We start from the raw sequence: 20,032 nt of genomic DNA, 5'->3' as shown, positions 1-20,032 counted from the left end.
ATGAGTGATAACCTCTCTTTGCTAGTCCAAGCTGTGAATAAGCATTTTGTTTTTAATTAAAGCAGAATTTTCAGATGATGCCTTTCTTCACATAGTGCATACTGGTAGTCTTACATTGGTGATTACAGCAGAGGGATTTATCAGGTATCTTTTCAGCAAGTAATTACAACTATTTCTTATTTTCTTATTGCTGAAACATACCTGATTCATAGATGACACAAACCCAACATAGTGGGAAAGAAGCATTATATACATTGTTCAGAGATGTTATTCAGGCAGACCATTCCAGCATCACTCCAATATATACTTTTAATTACTCTTTATACAATACATATTTTAGCCGATGTTCTGATCCAAGAACAAGGCTCCAAAAGATACCCATTTCAACACTGGAATGCTAAACATAATGAGCAAAAGAAAAAAGACACTCTCTGTTAAATAAAACTACACTCTGATCAAAAACACTCAAGCAAGAGCCTCGAACAAGGCTCCAAAAGATACCCATTTCAACACTGGAATGCTAAACATAATGAGCAAAAGAAAAAAGACACTCTGTTAAATAAAACTACACTCTGACCAAAAACACTCACGCAAGAGCCTTTGGAAAAGTGACAGGGAATCAGCTACCTTGGGATAGCAATGGATACAGAGCTTTTCACCTCTACTTCATCAATTTTAATTTAACCAAGGTCAGCAGTGATAAAGCCTTGCCTCATCTAGTCTTAACAAGAAATACACTTGTGGCCTCTTTTGGTCTTCAGCAAGAAAATACAACAGAATGACCCAGCAGTGAATACCCCAAAAAATATGGAAAATATGAAAAAACAAATACCCTCAGTTTTTAAGAAATGCACCCAGAGGAGGTTAAAATCTACTGCAAAAAGTAGAAGGCTGCATCTTCCTGTCAAGCACACTTCAAAGGAGCACTGCTTAAACTTTCTACAAATTATAAGAGTCAAAAAGCAAAGAATTGAGCATAATGGGAACTCTGTCATACTGAAGATACTGTAGGGAACACTTCGAGGAAAAGTGGGAGTGAATGAACACAAAACTCACATGCAGAAAACACATCACATCACACATGCTGTACTTGGCTATTTAAAGACCACAGAAGTGAAAGTTAGTAAAATCATGCTGGATTAATAGAACCAGAGATCTGGCTACCAGGTAAGAAGATACATGTGGTGAATTATGCTTTGAAAATCATGCATAGTTTCCTTTTAAAATACATTTTAAGAGCAATTTGCTACCACATACTGCTAGAGAAAAAGCAGCAAAGACCATCTGAATCCCAGCAAATAAAACTCAGAAGCCAAGCCCACATCATCAAGATCTATTGGAAGAAGAAAAAGTTTACAAATCTTCCACTGCCTGAAGAGTGCATTCTAATTACCTGGTCTCTCAACTAGCTTGATGGTTACAAAGAAACAGACAACATCACGCCTAAGTACTCTAAAATCTGTGGGGGAATGGGCAATGGGGGAAACAAAATAACCCAACAAAAACCACAAACAAATCTGCCAGTGGGATTACTATTAATTCATAGCCAAACCTCTTGCTATCGTGTATGACATTCCATTGCATATTTAAAAAATCTGTATTATTGTGTTATCTGATGTAAAACACACACAAAACTTTCTACAAAGTATATAGTTTTCCAGAGCAGACATTCATTCTAGTTTATAAAGCAGTTCTAGTAAAAACATTCCTGGTTTGTGTGAAATTAATAATGATTTTGAAAGTAACAGATTCTCTTGCTGAATTAAAAAGTTATGTGACCTTTTTAAACCTGAGATGTGTTGTAGCTAGGTTTCATGCTATTTCCACAAATTATTCCAAAACAATGAATAATAATAAAGCTAACATTTTCCTACATTAATTGCAACAAGTTAAAGAGGACTCCCTGTGGCCTTTTTTAAAAAATGGAATTTACTACATGTTGACATTTTTAACTTTTAGGTTGCAAAAGTTCTCAACTACCGTAAATGGAGCAGCTGAAAAAAACCCAACAAATAACAAAGAGAATAATTAAATTAATATTAGGATGAGGAATCAGAGTAAATTTTATGGCTACTGATAATTGTGTCTCTCCAGATTTCAAATTAAAGATACTTATATTACTGTTCTAAAAGGCCCTCAGAATTTGTAGGTTGCAGTGGAAAACCATGAAAGCATTTAAAACAAAGTTTAAAATGGAGCCAGAACCCTGACGCTTCTTGTTACCAAAGGACAACTTTTAGTTTTGGTCCTCTAAATCAAAACCCAATGCATATTAGGAGACCGTGGAACAGAAGGCCACAGAAATAAAACCCTAAGAGATGACACTAACTTTCCCTTCCATCTTCTGTGTACACAATGTATCTTGCCCTCCCTGCTACACAAGCCCGATTCACTCTGGCGGTGACCAAGCTTAAGAAACCACCGCCACTCAGATTTCATTCACCTGCAACTTCAGCCCAAAATACTCCAAAACATTTCCTCTCATCTACTACTGGTGTCCACATATTGATGGTTTTATTCCATTTCACTGCCTAAGTGAAGTAACGAGTAGTAAAGACATTTGACTATAAATGGAAAGCTACAATAAATGAGAAGGATGTAAGGGCCATAGTTAGGTGAACAGCATTTACTGTGCTGATCACAGACAGTGCAAGAGGTCTCAAATTACACTTCATGAACTAGTAAGTATAGTTATCAGGGGAAGCTATGTTACCCTTCATTGTTCTTCCAGGGACCTTAGCATGCCCTTGATCCACACAATTCCATAAGCTTTATGCATGAATCAAGGCACAACATCACCTTTAGAATTCAAAGTTGGATATTCTTCTGTTAGCCCTTCAAACAATTTCATTTGCAGTGTCCTGTAGTCTGGAATACATGCTACTGAGGACACTTAGCATGCAAAACTAGAAAACTGGTACAAAAATGCAAATAAATAATCCAGAAATATTAAAGCTCCATCTCATTTTATATTTCTTTTGGTTTTGGTTGCCATGTATCATATAAATAGACGACAATCAACATTCATTGACAGTAAACCAAATGTTGTTTCCAATGATTAATTTGTTGTATAGTATTCTTATCTTACCAATTTTCCATGGTAAGTGAATCCTGGTCTTTCCCAGCAGTATGTCAATGATGACCAAGTTTTTCTCCTAGTCACAGGAGTTGTATCATTACAGAATTTTGCTGCTAAATATACTGAGTAATTAAACATCTGAGCTTGATGGCTCTAGCAGCATTTCATTTTTAAACCCTAACAAAGGGGGAGAGAGGTTCTGAAGGAAACTCCTTCTGCAACCCAAAAAATTACTGTATTTTGTAGTATGAGAATTTATTAAAATGAAAGTAAACATTGTGTGTTGTAGTGTTGTTTAACTGCACAAACTAATAGCAGTACAGTTAACATGAAGTACAAAATGCAGTGTTTTGTCATCTAAAATACTTCAAACAATCCATCCTCTCCATACTTATCTTTATAGTTAGGCTAAAATACTTCCCATCAAAATTAATGCACTCAAGCAAAAAACAAAACCACTAAACAATAACGGTCATATAACAATTTGGATTGTGAAGTCTAAAATAATAGTGAGCTAAGACACAAGAACTGAAAGGTGAAACCAACAATCAGAACTGGGTAGGTCAGCCAGAGCCCCTGCTCCCACAGCTGGAAGCACCCACTGCAGATCCCTGGGAAGCCAGAGGAATGCTGTGTGGGCAGGCCCCGGCCTATGCAAATCGGGTTACCTAGTTCTACCCCAGACCTCAATAGTAAATACACAAAAAGTACACACACTAAAAAATCTCAAAAAAAAAAAAAAACCAACAAACAGAAAACCCAAAAACAAACAAACAAACAAACAAAAAAAACCCCACCACAACAACAAAAAACCTAAAACCAAACCCACTCCCCGAACTTCGGCGTTTAAAGTTATTTCCATTTTATTGCCCTAGGATTTTCTAGTAACAAAGGGTATTGTTGTCACAACACTGAGCTTGCACAACTGCCTGCTCACTACATCTTGTCTTCACTCTTATCCATCATAAACATATCCAAAGTTTTTCACTAGAAGTAAGTCAACGTGAAAAAAAAAAAATAAAGTCTAGGGTTTTCTTCCCAACAACTGAATCAGCTTTACATTGTTCAAAGTTATGCTGAAATACTCACAGGGAGAAAAAACCCCAACAAAACAACAAAAACAAAGCAAACAAACGAACAGAAACACCAGCAGAAAGCTCCCTGCCATGACGAGTTCAGATCAATGCTTTTGTCTTCCATTTTACTCAGGGCTCAGGAGAGCAAGGCTGTACCGAGGGCTCTCCCAGCGCGCTCCCGAGCGATGTAAACACGGCGCGGGGCTGGGGCTGCGCAGCGGGGCGCGGGCACGGCCGCGGGGTCACCGGGGCTGCACGATCCGGGCGAGCACAGGAGTTTCTGACCTACATTCCCCGCAGCGGGATGAAAACCCTCCCGCCGCAGACGGAGCGCGGCGGGCGGGCGGCCTCCCCCGCCGGCAGGGTGTGTTCGGGGGTGGGGAAAGCGAGCGGGCCGGGGCGAGGATGAAGGCTGGCGGAGGCGCCGACACCTGCCCGCCGACACCGCGGCCCCGCCGTCGGCTCCTCCTCCACCGGGGACGGACACCTGCTGCGGGACAGCCGCACGCGCGGCCCGGAGGCGGCCTCGGCTCGGCGGCTGCGGGCGGGTTTGTCCCGCTGGTTTCCCGAGAGCCCGCTGAACCCCGCTGCAGGGCCGGGGTCGGGCGAACTCCCCGCGGCGCCGCGCAGGCCGCGGCTGGGCCTGTAGGGGCGGAGGTCTCGCCCCCCCCCTGCAGCAGCACCCGCCCCACCGCGGCGGCGGCAGCGGCGGCGGAGCTGCCCTGGCCCCGCTCTGGGTCTCTGTGTCTCCGGCCGCCGCGGAGGAGGAGGCGAGCGCTCTGCCCCCTCCCCCGCCCCGCACTCGGCGGAAATGACGGCCGGGGCGGCGCCTCCTCCCGCTGCGCCGCCCGCGGGGGCGCAGCCGACCACGGCCGGGCCGCTGCGGCCGAAGCGGGGGCGAGGCCGCTCTGCCCAAGGTGACCCCGGGAGGCCGCGCGGGCCGCGGCCCTGCGGCTGCGCCCGCCCCGCGCCCCTGAGCATCCCCGAGGACACCCGCCCGGGCCTGCACCCCGGCGGCCGACGGGAGGAAACTCGCACTTGCCGCCTGTTCAGTGACTGTTTTTACACGGCTGTCCAGACTATAGGAAAAAAAAAAAAAAAAAGCCGTAGAAAGTAAGCGGGCTGCCAGGATAGAGTTGCTTTTTTTTTTTTTTTCCTCCCCCCGTTTTGCTGCCACCCATCATAAATAGCTCCAGCTACACATTTTCAAGCGGTATTGTGACTTTCAAGTTGATGATAGCTCTCTTTATATATTTATCATGTGAAACGCTTTGAGTGTTTTAGCACTGGAAGGAAATGCTTATCAAAAAAAGGCTCTATTTTATGTGCTTTAAAGTGGAGAGAGTGGAGAGCAGAAGTGCTAATCTTATGGATCACAAACTGCATATATTCTGCCAGGACAATGTATGTGATACCCACCCTCTTCTGGCAGCATTCTTTCCCCAAGAGTGCAGGAATTGTTCTGGCTACCATCCTTCACTGGGGTTATCAAAATCCTTTCCCAGCACCGTGGGCTGCCTGCTGGTGAAGCACATGCTATCACAGTCTAATACTGAATCACCTTACTATAAGACAGGATTTTATACACTAATGCACACTAAAGTAGATACTTCCAGGAAATTTCCAGTTTCCTAGGCTCGTGCAGTGGAGCGCAGTGTATGGGAGCACTGGGCAGATCTAGCCAGTGTGTGGTCTACCTTGACAGTTGTACAAGCTGCCTGGGTTATATGGCTGAAAAGTTTTGGGAACACTTACCTGAATTATCTTGATGTTTTGTAGGTTGAGGTTTGATCAATGAACTTCTCAGTTTAAGGGACTTTCTCCTGATTTTCTTCACCTTTTCCCTTGCATTACCCTGATGTGTGTTATACTGCTTACTTCAGGGGAGTACCTGTGTTTCTATGATTAGGAAGCTGTCTCTGAGGATGCCAGGTCTCTGTTGCTTTGAAGATAGAAACAAGACTCAAACATCATGAGGAAATAACCTGCAAACCATTGAGGGCAATGAAGCAGCTACTATTGAAGAGGGCTGTCTCATTTTGCCAAACATTCTTTATGCACTTAAAAAGAGGTTCAGCGAGTTATCAGTAATTCACTCTGCTGAGGAATGGCATGTAGATTGCAAAGGCCAGATCTGCACCAGGAGGAGAACTTAAGCACGTGAAAATGAGAGGGTACTTTTTCTATCTGTCATCTCGATCATTCATACAATGACAAAAAATAGAACTCTCAGGTGCTGTAGTGTTTGAATAAATATCTGAAAATGATGTCTCGGGTAAAGATCTTATCCCAGTTTTAAATGTTTTCCCTGCTCCAGCCATCATAATTTTAATTTTGGCCAGATTGAGTCTGAGTCAGCTGATTTTCATCCAGGTGCTGACAGGCATTTTGATATCCTTGAGAAGACAGCAGTGGCATTGCTAACAAATGAGATTTGCTGCAGCATCTTTAGCATATTCCTGGCGTTACAGCTCATCCCTTTGCTGGCAAATTATGCTGCAAAGGCTGCATATGTGAGAATCCACCAAGGTCCAATAGACATGACTGTTCTTTGGGTCTAGGTGGACAAGGATCTTTGCATGTACTCCAGCAAAATCCTACATATACATGTCCAGACCATAAATATATATATATATATGTATGTATATATATATAGTGTGTGTGTGCACCAATGCAATGACACTGGTTCTCAACCATGTGCTCTTAATGCACATGGTATCACTGATGGATTTGCATAAATGTTTTTACCCAAACACTCTCTTTATCAGAAACCTAACAAATATAATTCAACAGTGCTGTGAAGTATTAAATTAACCATATCCATGGTTCTAGCATTACACGTGTAGGAAAAGACAACAGAAATAAGGAGTTAGGGATGGACATTTGTATTCACATTCACACTACTCACACATCTTATGCTGTATTAACAAGTTAATAGTCGTTGTTTAATTGCAAAACATACCGATGATTATAGATATTATGTGTATACAATCACTTAGCATTCAGACTGTCAATTCTTATTCCAGCCATAATCTTCACTTTCCTTAATTTTTTTATATAAAATCCTTTTATGCTGAAATGCCTTATATCACTCCTTATTTACAAGTAGTTTGCCTTCTTTCAACACATTGGTTGAAAAATAAAGTAATGCAAATATGAAAATGTTCTGTTTGTGTATGTTAATATATTTCACTAAAGGCCCAATCTCAAATTTAAAATTTCATTTGTTTTGCTGATCTATATGAGATTTAAAAAAGTATGCTCTAAGAAAGTCAACTCAGCAGTTTTAGCAGTATGGATTTGATGATGTTTCAATGACTCTCAGCAGGTTTTCATACAATTTTTAACGTATTTCTTGGGAACTATCAGTTAGAAATATCCTAGCAAGACTAATCCTTCACTCTGATAAAGCCTAAAGCTCTGTATCAGATGTGTAGTTCTCTCATGAAACTCACATATTGTACCCTATATAGACTTAGAACTAAAAATGAGAGGGTCATTTCAGGACAAAAAAGACCATTTCTTCTGGATTAAAGACTCTCAGGTGTCTTTACAGAAATCACCTGTTCATATGGTAATTACTTCTGGAGCCACATATCCTTTCATTCCATAATCATTCTGAATTCTAGATGAGATAGTGGCATTTCTGTAGCAACTCCAGCAGTTGTTTTCAATACACATTTGAAACAAGTCACTAAATTTAAATCATTATGCATCTTCATTTTCTTCTCTCGAATTTGAGGTGTGCCTGCATTGCAAGGGGTTGGCATGCACAGATTGATGGTCCAGCCCACCCATACTGATCATCCCTAGCCTGAGGGTGCAGGCTCTGCTTGAGTTTTGACTATGTACCTGCCTCAGCTGGGGTTCTCCTTCTGTGGCCAGCCTGCCTTACCATTGCAGCAGTGCCTGTAAACTGCTGGCTTTGAATACCAAATTAGACTGCTCTTCCCAAAATCCCACATTCCTGCATCTTTGAATACCCCTGGCAGCCTCCTTCTCTCTCCTAAACAGAATGATATATTTGGCATTTAACTCCTTGTTTTCCCTTCGGGTTGTTCCAGGCTACTGGCACATTTTCTGCTCTCAGCTAACCCCTGTTCTGCCAGTGTGGGATGCTTTTCTAGCAGGTTGCTAACGTGCCAAGAAGCATATGCATTTCTTTGTGGCTATGGAAGATATTTTCCAAATTTTACAGCTTCTGACCCAGAAACAGGAATATTCATCACTGCAGCATAATTTCAGACCTGCCAAGAATATATCAATTATGTCATGTAGATGTGCTAAGGGAAAGGATGAAAGCAGGAACACAGCAATTTCCCTTGCTCCCTGTACTAGCTATACAGACAGCAATAAACTACATCCTTCTGCAGGGAAGGCTTAATCCACTGATGCCAAATTCATTCCAGTTGAGGACCCACCCACTCAGAGAGAAGTGAAAGGACTTACATCATGTTTCTACAATATCTGAGACTGCCAGCCCCTGAATCCACTATGAAACCAAAGCAACTTGGCCGAAAACTTGCTCTGCCAGATGTCCTGAAAAATGTTCTTTGATGCTCTTCAACTGTGAATCCAAAAGGAATCTGGAGCCTCAAGGAGGTGTTTGGCACACCATGGATGTTACAATTTTGAGGGACATTTTAGTTTGGAAGAAGTCTTAACTAAGGGCAACTTGGGTTCCCTTCAGTGTGACTAGGTAGACTTAAAGCAAAAAGCTCCAAAGGAAATTTACACTAGCAGCCACTGCCACATTTTTTTTTTCTTGGCATTAGATGTTTTCCAAATATTTCCCAAGATAGCCACTGGTCAAAAAACCCCATGTAAACCTAGAAGAAAAGAGTTTATATATTCCCTTATTGATTTTTAACTACAGTTCACCACAAGACTCTGAAGAGCCATAAAGCTGCAAGGTGGGGTTTTTTCCTGATGTTTTAGACCTAATTTAACAAAACAGGTTCTATGTTTTTGCTGTCAGTATTACCCCCTACAAGAGAGCATTTGATCAAATTTTCTATGGATAGTGGCCACATATTAATTCACCACAGGAGGTAACAGGTGTTTTGTTGAGGTCAATGTCCTGCAGAAGTGACATGTTTTTTTCAGAGATAAGCTACAGACTGCCTTAATGGGCAAGTCCAGCTGCTCAGTTTTTGGCCTTTATCTCCTATGATCATTTGGCAGTGGGTGTAGTCTCTTGCTATCAGCCAAGCAGCACTTTTTTCAGTTGCTTATAATTGTTCTGCAGATTATTCCATATAAGTTGATTTTGTACATATTAAATAGAGGAAAGCAAACAAAAAAAAAATCACTTTTTTTTTTTTTTGTTGTTGTTGTATTTTTAGTAGTTTAGCAACATATTTGTACTGCTGCACATGAACTATAGCAGGAATGAAACCTAAGTCAGAGTTGATGGTATACTTGTCTGATATTTGATTCTAGTTTACTCCCACAGATTTGAATAGAAATACTACTTGTGTAGTCAGTTATTAAAAAATGCATAGCTGTTTAAAAAACTATATAGTAAGCCACTTTCAGGATAGCTTCCAATTATGGTAAGTTCACCATAACTGAGAGGTGATCAATATTATACTGTTTGTTCTTACTTTATATTAAGACTCTGAATCACCTTCTACAGAATTAAGATGATTAAAAACAAAAAACAAAAACAGTGGTGTTTTTAATTTATCTTTTTAGGTCTTTTCTACAGAGATCTCCAAGTTAATTACAACTGTTAATTTAAAGTACACTAAGCTATATTAAATGCCTCAGTATCTCTTTTTCCTCAGAATTAAAAATGACCTTAATTCAGTTTAGCCTCACTCACTTTGGAAGTGAAATATGCTAGGTTACCTGAAGGTCATTTTAATTCTAGCTAGGAAAGTTCAAACAGTTTAGCAAGCTTTCTTACATACTCTGCACCCAATAAGTAAGGAATGATGAGGAACTAGTAGTCCCACATCTAAATCTAGGCTTCACTGTATTCTGCTCAAATGTATGTCCTGTAAATTGTGTCCCTCTCTCACATATTACTGTATTGGTTAAAGAAGTCTAGCTAAAAAAGTTCTTAATGCATAATCAGCTCTTCTGCTGTAATATCTTTAGTAGTACCATCCAAAAATAGGAAAACAGTCCAAGATGGTTTTCCTGTTTTTTTTTTTTTAATTTCTAGAAGCACATTTTTAAATAGAAAAAAAAATCAGTTTCATAAACCTGTATTTTTACCTCTTTATATTTCTACAACTTGCTGTTTTTATCTCAGAGTTAGAGCACAGTTCCTAGAAATACTAGGAGCTGTGCATATATGCCTAACAAAGGTAATATGTCCCATTTGCTCTTATGTTTATTATTTCTTCTGCACACATCATCTTTCACTGCAAGTTTTTTTATTCTACAGAAAACAGTCATCCAAGGCAGCAACATGCAGTTTCTTCATGGTTCAGACTCCTGGCATCTGAAGACAAATAAATACAAGGTTTTACTTAATGTTCAGAGTTTTCCATCTGCTTTATTTGTGTGATTCCTTGCTCAGGAATTCCAGCTCTGGGTGTTTTCCTACCTCTGATATCTTTGTCTTATGGTATTTTCAGCTCTTGGTAATATCTAAGGTTTCAAAGCACAGTCCAGTCCAACACTTATTCAAGTACTAGTTTCTTGGCAGATTCTAAATTGCCTCATCTGGAGTCTGCTTCTCCCAGGAATCTATTTCTGTATTATTTGCTCCACTTTCTGTTGAAAACCACTGGCTTTTTAAAGTTGGAAGGGTTTTACATTTTTTTTTAAAATCTAAAAATCTTCACTAGATCGTACCCTATGGTAGGGTAATGCCACACTTCATCGTACATTTCTAGCACCCCAATCTTATATAGTAAATGTAATCTTATAATCTTGTCAGCCCAGCCTTATAAAGTAAAATACACTTTTAACATTCAGGACCAAAGCATATAACTTTAATACGCTTCGTTTTTATGTAGAATGCAATACTCCTATTTTTTGTACCAGCTTCATGAATATCCTCCTTTTCTTGGATTGCTGAGAAGTGTTAAGTATGCCAAATGCATCAGCACTTGCTATTTTCAGAAGGAAAACCTCCTTCTGATAGACTTGCTTTTAAATAACACTTACTGTTTCCAGATGTACACTGAAGTGTTCTTGCCTTCTTTTCCAGTAGTTTCTGCTATTTCCGGAGTTTGAGCCTTTAAATGCTTTAATTTCTTCTCAGTGTCTTTTTTAAAATTTTTTTTTATATTGCTAGTGCCATGAATGAGTGGTCATTCTAGGCTCAGAGGGTTTCAGCAGATGTTCTTCAGTCAGGTGCCTGCAGTGTATTTTCCTTACATTTACAAGCCAGGAAGCTAAATTGCTAAAAGAATATTTAGACCAGTAGCCTTTCATTAGGAGAAATAATAAATAAAACAAATAATAGCATCATATTCATAGGGGTGAATATATTGAAAAAAAAAATCCATGCAAGAAAAAAAGAGTAAAAGCCACTTTCCATATGAAAAATAATAGCAGCCAAAACCGGATTAAAAGTTTATTTACTATTTTTGGATTTCTTTTTGTTTGTCTTTGACTCAGAAAGCTAAAAGGAGAAATATCTACAGTGCGTGCCAAGAAGAAGTTATTAATTCTCATTAGCACAAAGAAGAAGTGGTTATTTCAAGTGGTTGTAATGCAAATGTCAGTGTAAAAGTTTTTTCCCCTCAACTCCAGAGCCTGAGAAGCCATTGTCAGACTATACTTTGATATCAGTAGATGTTCTCTGTATTTGATAGATGTATGGCTGATTCACCAAGAAAGAGAAGTTGAGTGTTTTCAAGCACTGTTTTAATCTCATGAAACAGAAACTTTGACTTCTATTTGCATTTAGTCCAAACCATATTTTCTCTAAACTCAGTTTCACATCTGAAACATAGAGGTAATTTTCAAATAATAGCTGAAATAAATGTAATGCTTCCAGGGAAGCTTTTATTTTTAAAATCCATTTTAAAAGATTGTAACCACGTGCAGTACAGTTTTTGCACATGAATGTGACAGACAGGGCTTTTAAATTGGCATTAAATATTACGATTTTAACCGTCACATTTACAAGAAAGAACCCCATTCTTTTTGTGCAAAGAGCAGATGCATCCCCAAGTAACATATTAACCAATAAATGTCTACATATAAAAATTATCCTCAAGCATTTCTCATTTCCAATGCTGTAATTCCTTTCAAATAATTTCAGGTAAAATGAATCAATCAAGGTCTCTAACAGAGGATGTATAGAAATCTGTCTTGGGAATAACATCTGCATTTATTTCTTATGCTCAGGTGCAACATTTTAACTCAGAGGTGATGGCATTATATGTGTAGATCACTTGAAGAAGCTAGATATCAAAGCTTGTCCTTTGATATTTCTTCACAGAAATCTTCCCTTCCATCTACTTTATCACAGTAAAAGTTATTCTGTGATTTAGTCAGATATTTTTTGTCCCTCCTAGTTTTAATTTTTTTATACTGCTAAAATAAATTATATTTTCATTCCTCTCAAAAAATGTTCTTTTCTATCCTCCAGAGGCTTTATATGCCTTTATTTTTACTCTTTGCTTTTCCTTCTTTCCTATCCCTTTTGGCCTCAGTTTGTTTTGTTTGCCACTCTATTCCATTTACTTGGTCTTTCTCTTCACTGTACTGCAGATTTACTACCAGAACTGTTATTTTGTAAGAGTTCACAAAACCAATGGAATTCAGCAGCACAGTTTGGTGGTGTTTGGCATCCCTTGCCTCCTCCAAATATTTGGTACGTTAGATCTTAATTTTCACTGATGTTGAACAAACATGAAGGCATGTTTAAGTCAGTCAGAGCCTTTCCTCATCATTACTGAGAAGACAAACCAGATTTCTGATCCCTGAGCAAGGGCGAAGGCCATAAAAGCCATTGCTGATGAGAAACTATTTTTCTGAAGTCTCAAATGAAATCTTGATTTCTTTGTACTCAAATGAAGTTTTGCCATCGGTGATGTCAGGATGTTACCTGCAACACTGGGCCTGTTTTCTAGTTTTGTGCCTGTTACTCTTCATAAGCTATCTCAAGGATATACTTCTCTTGCATCCTCTTTTTAATTTCTGCAATAATATTGCATCAATTTATTGAAGAGACAAGAGTATAATTGGCCATATCCATTCCTCAAAGTTAGCATAGGATAATATATTGAATAGGCACAAAAGACATGTTAGAAATGGTCCTTGGGTAAATAACTGATTGCTATAATTTCCTAGAAATGTTAAATTCAGATTGCAATTGCTCTCCTACAGTTTAAAGTTAATTTTCCCTCTGGATGACAAGGCAGGAATATTTTTTTCAATTTATTGTCTATTTGAAGGGGGAGTTAAATATTTTGTATATGAATCCTTTAACATGCAAATATTAATAACACAATCAATACCAATACTTACCATTTATAGAGGGCTTTTTCATCCACACATTGTAGCATTATACAGTTAGAAGTAAAAGGCTTCTGAGAGTTTCAGTGGTGTTGGAGAGCAGGATTTCCATGGCAGCTGGGATTTCAAGGAAGGAGGGAAGAGAAAGGCTGGGCTGCAGGACAGAAGAGAATGTTTGAAAATGGTAGAGAGAAGAAAAGAAAGTCAGGACAATTGGAGCACATACATGTGCAGGAGAGGAGAACAGATAAAATAATCATGGAAGAATTGTAGAACTTGCCTCATGCAACTGGAAAATATGCAATATAGTCTTTTAAGAAAGATTAACAGGAGATGCTAACCTATCTCATTTGGAGAGAAAAAGTGTTGCTTGAATTAGGAGAAATATTATTTTGTTACAATCTTGGCAATACACACACTGTCCAGGTTCATCCCTGCCTGTGTGTGCTCCATGTGTGCTGCTGTCTTTTCCCTGATGACTCTGAGTGGGGTAATTTGCAGACTTCTGGTCCAGACACAGTCTTTTAATATATGTTTGTACAGCTGCATCACAATGGGGGACTAATTTTGAATGGGGTCTCTGTTTTCTACCATAATTGAAATAATTAATCATAGTCACTCAATAATGTTGTCACTGTCAGTTCTTGCACACAAAAATCCAATGAGGTCATAAGGAAATGCACATTATGTTAATATTATCTATTATAGTAAAAAAATTACAATCCATAATCTAACTCAAAACTCACCACGTCTATGTAAAGTAAAATTGTAGTAGTCTTTTGTTTCTTTGCTGCAGCAAGCAGTTGTAGGAAAGGATTGGCCAACATTTGGAGGATTCTCCTGCCCCAGGCTGGGTTTCCCCACAGGCAGGGCTCCTTTCCTTGACGTGAGTTTGGAGCCCACAGCACAGACAGGACAGGCCCCTTTAAATCTCTGTTTTATCTGGTTGCCTGGACAACCCCTGTAAACATCAGTGGAACAACGTGTGGTCTTCAGAAAGCTGGGGACCTTGAGGAAAAACGAGGTCATTTGGGGACAGACAGATCCAGTGTAGCCTTACCTATATGAGCAGACATAGATTTTTTTCCACAGACTTGTTTTGCACATTTCTTTTTGAATGCTTCATGTTCTTATAGGTTGTTTTAATTTGTGATATATGGAAAAAATAAACATATTTTCTGGCAGCAGGTTTTTTTCTTGTTTTCTATGTTGCTTTCTGTTGTGACATAAATATATACTGATTAAATATTTATACGTAATGAAAGAAGAATATGAGAAAGAATACTTTGACTATACAAAAGTGACAACTCTACTTACCTTTTTTTGGTATGACTTTTTTGATAATATGATTTTTTCCATGTTTTTAAATTTTCATTTTAGCAATTAAAAGTACTAGTGAAATTCAAATAATGGTGAAAAAGTTACCATTTGCAATATCTTTTGCCATTAAACATGATAAATAGAGGGGTTAAATATTTGTTAGCTGTTAGCTGTTATATCAAAGTAATGAGCCAATCACTTCAGATTTATTTCAACAAACCTGTATAGAGGAATTTCCACTTATATCTGGTAAGGTATGGATTGAACAGATACTGAGAACTTCTACACCGTGAAAGGACATGCATGGGAGAAAGTACAACTTTGCTGGGGTGGAAGTCTCATGCCCACTTTTCTCATATTTGACCATATTGCTTAAAATAATTATTTTATTACTATGTCCAGCTGCAAAGGACGAGCAGCTCACACCCCTCTTTCTACCTGGGCCTGCATGCCAACAGTAGCATAAGTATCTAGTAACATTGGATGAACTTGCCCCAGTTTGTGAATATTTACAAAAACTAGTTTTATTTCCTGGATGTCCATAGTAACTTAGGTGATCAACAGAAGTAAGTTTCCACTTTCCTTCAACTTATGCCTTATTTCATCTTACAGCCTTCATACAGTAGAATATTTTTTTCTTCATGGCTGCTCAGGCAATGTTTCCCCAAACTGCTGAAGTTCTGGGACTTCCTTTCTTAAACAGAGGAAGACAGCAAATGGAACTTTGAAGAAGAACCTCCAAGCTTTGATTACTAAACAGACACAGATAACCGAAATTAAATTTTTTGTGGTTAAAAATAGAAGTGTTCCTATCTTAAAGCTGTTTAAAATCATGCCTGGACCAAAGGAACCTCATAAAGCTTGGGGATGATTGCAGTCTGTGGGGTTATGGTATCTGCTTACATCAGTACTGAATTTCACCCAGAGCGTGTTTGGAGTGTTGAGGACTATAAAAAGTCATTGTATATGAAATGCTACATTATGTCAATATCATAGTGCTACAGCTTGTAAATTCACATTGATCTGTATAATAAAAGATGTTTACAGCACTAATGAACTCAATCAAGTGCATGTTTGCTGATACATAAAAAAGTAACAAGCCATCTTGCTGGGCATTTGATTTCCAGGAGATAATCCCAGACAGTACTCTGAAGATTAGAGAGAGAGGAGATAAGAAGCTGTGACAGGCTGGCAATATCTGCCTGAAACACCATCCCCTGTTAGCAGGTGTTGGTGCTGCTGGGAAGCTGTTGCATGGATTTTGCTAACACGCTGAGCAGATGGCTTATAAAAGAGATGGGTGCTGCTTTTTGAAGCAAAAATTATGTATGGCCTGAGAAGTATTGTAGCAAGAATCCTAAGGGAATATAAAGTGTAGGGATGGCAGTTGAGCTGAACCTTGTTTCTTCATTGGTAATGTTTTCTAGGCTGGCACTAGGAAATGGATGGTTTATGACAGCACAGATTATGTTTGGACATGGCTTTATAGCAAGGGAGAAAATGCACCTGTTTAGAAAAGTGTAATTATATACTTAGCAAATATATTATAAGATGAGTGTTGTGCAAACAGAAGAAAACACACTATTTATAGCTATTCGCTAATAAAAATAGATATTATTCCTCTTATAAATCTATATGCTGATTCTGTTTCAAAGCTTTTGAACTTCAGGATTGTCACATTTAACGTTTTGAAGATCTGTTTGGCATTTGCAAGTACCAACAGTTTCTCAAGGGTAGAGCCTGTTTCAACAGCAGAGGTAAAATGCAGCTTCAAGTTTTCTGGACTACATCAGACTGTGCATCCTACTGCAGCTCTGTAAGCTGGTGGTTGAGTGAGCAGGAGAAACAGGTCTGCATTTCCAAGTCTATTTTGTGACTTTGTTCAAATACCAATGTTCTTTAGAGAATTTAATTATCCTCTTTGTAATTTGAGGACATTGTATTTACTGACTTGGAGATGGATTACATACACAGCAGTACAGTGCTCATAATTATTCAGGGAATATGTTCATAATAACATGAAGGGTGAAATAGGAACCGTGTTCAAATAAATCATAATTCTTTCACTTGAAGATAGAACTGATCTGATTGCCCTCACCATTTTTCAATTGTAACAATTAAAATTCATAAAGAAATCCAGAACTTCTGTATGGAAAAATTGGAAAAACTGAAGAAAATTCTTAGAAATACGCAGATTTCTGAGAAAGCACTTTCTTCCTGATCTCTGTTTTTCTGTCTTTCCTGTTTCTTAATTTATGAAATTCATAAGATAATCTTCATGCCCTGTAAAAGGTATTTTTATTACTATTTCTATTTACAATAACTATCTAGGCACATCTGTTCTCTAGTGCATCAATATTCAATATTTAAACTAGCTCAATATTAAAAATATAACTCTATTTAATGCTCCTAATTAAGCATCTGCGTATTTAATACCCCGCTTTGGTTCCTTACTACATTTTGTTAGCTCTAATGTTTCAACATGGAGGTAACGAGTACCATTTACTCTCAGAGTGATTCAGAATGCAGATCGCATTAAAAAGAGTAAATCTGATCTGCTTCTGGGAAACAACAACTAAAAGCACATTCAGGAAGAGATTAATGCCTCCTGCCTCCCAGGAATGGAGAGGAGAAAAAGCATTTCTGCTGTGAGGCTCTGGCCTTTGCTGGGAAGATGTGCTCCCAGCTGAGAACAGCATCCATTGGTACCAGCCCTCTGAAAAGAGGAAGCATTAGCTGCACCTGACAGGGGAGGCTTATCCTAAAATCCTCTCGGGAGCCAAGCAGGTCACAACTCTAGTCCCAAACTTCAGGTTTGCCTGTGAATCATAAAGCAACAGCTGGGTAGAGTCTCATCACAAACTCCCGCTTGTGGTTTGCTGCTCTTCCCAAGATCTAATGCACTTTGCTCAGCAGAGGAGTGCACATGGCTTGGGGTGGAGAGGCCTGGCTTGGGCTGTGGAATGCGGACACACCGCTAAAACGAAGCAGGCAGGGGCTGCGATATCCCAGCCCAAGCTTTGACCCAGAGATAATGTGCACTGCATTGTCAGCCTTGTAAATGCTTTCATCTGCAGTCAGTGGCAGCATTCCAAATGACTAACGGAAAGAGAATCAAACCTTTCCTCAGGAGCATCCTGGAACACAACTTTGGCACCACCGCTTGAGAATAATGGCTGTTCACGTGGGGATGAGCTTAGATCCTGGTGCTTTAGCATGGGTTTTCTATCACTAAAATACAGACCTGTTCCTACAAACACCTACAAAAATAAGCACAGGAGCTGCTATCAGACTATCAGATTACATGTTTGTGGCCAGAAATTACATCTCTGCTTTTTTCTTTTTTCTTTCTTTCTTTTTTTTTTTTTTTTTTTTTTTTCTTTTTTTTTGACAAACCCAACAAAGGTTTCAGTGGCAAATAAATCATAATTTCGGCATAGCAGTAGAAACCACAATGCAATTTGTCATCCAACCCAATGAAAAATACCATGTCTGTAAAAAGTAAGTTCTTCAACTTTACAAGTTACAAGTTGATACCACACATGAGAAAACATTCTGATATCTCTCTAGGATTTCCTAAAGGATTTTTCATGTGTTTTTCTGGCCTTAGCAATCATTTTAGCATTTGCAAGGAGCCCACAATCTGTTCCTATTAAAGTATCAACTTACCTCAAAAGATGTTAAAATAAAGTAAAAAAAAAAACTTAATACTGATCAAGTTACAATTAAATTTTCATTTTCATTTGACATTATCAACTTTGTTTCAGTTCTTTCTGACCAAGAAATAGAAAACCTGATACTACGCCTACTGAATAGATTTATTTCTAACTGCCTTAAAGAGGTAGTTGTAAACATTCTCAAGGAAGGCCTTATTTTAGCCAAGAGATTGTGCAGAAAAGACCAGACTGGAACTGATTTTAAAGGTATGTGAGTAGTGGGGAATGTGTGATGTAAGAATGTAATAGTATGAACAACGTAAGATCATTATTTAATAAACCAGAAGTCAATAAAGGATTACAGCTAGTTCCATGGCAAACATAATGCAGATGATATCAAATGCCATGGTGACTTCCACTGCTTGTGAATTGGGCTCCTGACCTTGATAAACACAGAGGATACTAAATAATCTACTGAGATAACTGACTACATTTCGGTTGGGGTTTTATGATTTATTCTGTAAGTATTATTTTTTCTGTGAAACTTTTTATTCTTCTGAAAAATTCCTAAAAAATTTGTTTAACTAACGTTTCTCTATTTTTTTTTCAGTCTTTATTGCATTTGTCTGATTAGGTCACGTGCCTTTATGTGAGGATGTAAAGTGTTTCAGGAAAAGCCCGAAATGGCTCTTTCAGAGTGGCAAACAGCGACTGTGCAAAGCGGAAAAAGATATTTGTCTAGGGTTCCAAAGGGGAAAAACCCTGTTTGGAGCCGCGGGCAGGGGGCACGGATTTGTGGATCGGGCAGGTGCCGGGCTGTGCGGGGGGAGCCGCCGGCGGCTCCGGGCCCGCGCGGGCAGCGCCCGGGGCGGCCCGCGGCCGCCGGGTCCGCTCGCGTCCTCGGGCAGCGAGACAGCGCGGGCCGCTCCACCGCGAGCGGGGGGGGCTCCGGCGGAGCGGCAGCGCTGCCCCCGGCCGCCGCGGCGCCCGCCCCGCTCCGCGTACGCCGCCCGACGCCCCTCAGGGGCAATCCTCGCACGTACCTGTGTGGGAGGGTCCGCGCTCCCCGCCCCGCCCGGCCGCCCGGCCGCCGGCGGTGTCCCCTCGCAAGGAATGGTTTGTCCCGGCTCCCCGCCGTAACCTCCCGCTCCTCCTCCCGCCCGTGCCCGGCGCGGATGCTGCCGCCCGGGATCGCCCCGCCCGGGATCGCGCCGCCCGTGAGGCGCAGCACGCGCCGCCCGCGAGCACCGGAGCGCTGCAGGACCGCCCGCCCGCGCCCCGGCAGGTGAGGTCAGGGTGAGGGGCCGGCGGGGCGCGACACCTCCTCCTCCTCCTGCGGCGGCGGGGGACAAGCTGCCACCCCCGGGGAGAGGCGGCGGAGCGGCGGCCCGCCGTGATTCAGCATCGCCGGCGGGGAAGGGAAGCCGTGTCCGGCCGGGGGGCTGCGGGGGTGCTGGGCGACCGGGGGCTGC

At 40.2% G+C, this 20,032-nt stretch overlaps 1 protein-coding gene and 1 long non-coding RNA gene across 6 annotated transcripts in view; one reads left to right on the top strand and one right to left on the bottom strand.

Annotated features, from left to right (window-relative positions):
- Nucleotides 1–7,011: 7,011 nt before the first annotated feature.
- LOC121344953 lies at nucleotides 7,012–19,742 on the bottom strand. Of its 3 annotated transcripts, XR_005953905.1 has the most exons (6): nucleotides 19,604–19,706; nucleotides 14,645–14,800; nucleotides 14,331–14,545; nucleotides 13,597–13,738; nucleotides 11,281–11,518; nucleotides 7,012–10,609 (listed from the first exon to the last, which is right to left on the bottom strand). It is a non-coding gene; the product is annotated as an uncharacterized LOC121344953 (long non-coding RNA). The 3 variants fall into 3 exon arrangements; XR_005953904.1 differs by lacking the exon at nucleotides 14,645–14,800 and having other exon boundaries at nucleotides 7,013–10,609; nucleotides 14,331–14,592; nucleotides 19,604–19,723; XR_005953903.1 differs by lacking the exons at nucleotides 14,331–14,545; nucleotides 14,645–14,800 and having other exon boundaries at nucleotides 7,013–10,609; nucleotides 19,604–19,742.
- The window catches only part of TTLL7 (tubulin tyrosine ligase like 7), a 65,700-nt gene continuing 65,391 nt past the window's right edge, over nucleotides 19,724–20,032 (top strand). For all 3 annotated transcript variants that reach the window (XR_005953902.1, XM_041421365.1, XM_041421368.1), the window contains exon 1: nucleotides 19,724–19,845. The gene's annotated coding sequence lies outside the window, so the exon portion shown is untranslated. The remainder of the gene's footprint in view (nucleotides 19,846–20,032) is intronic.

Source organism: Onychostruthus taczanowskii, unplaced genomic scaffold (assembly GCF_017590055.1).
Source record: "Onychostruthus taczanowskii isolate IOZ18803 unplaced genomic scaffold, ASM1759005v1 scaffold7, whole genome shotgun sequence".
NCBI lineage: Eukaryota > Metazoa > Chordata > Aves > Passeriformes > Passeridae > Onychostruthus > Onychostruthus taczanowskii.
Note: the sequence above shows the minus strand (reverse complement) of the source record. Positions and strands in the feature narration are given on the sequence as shown.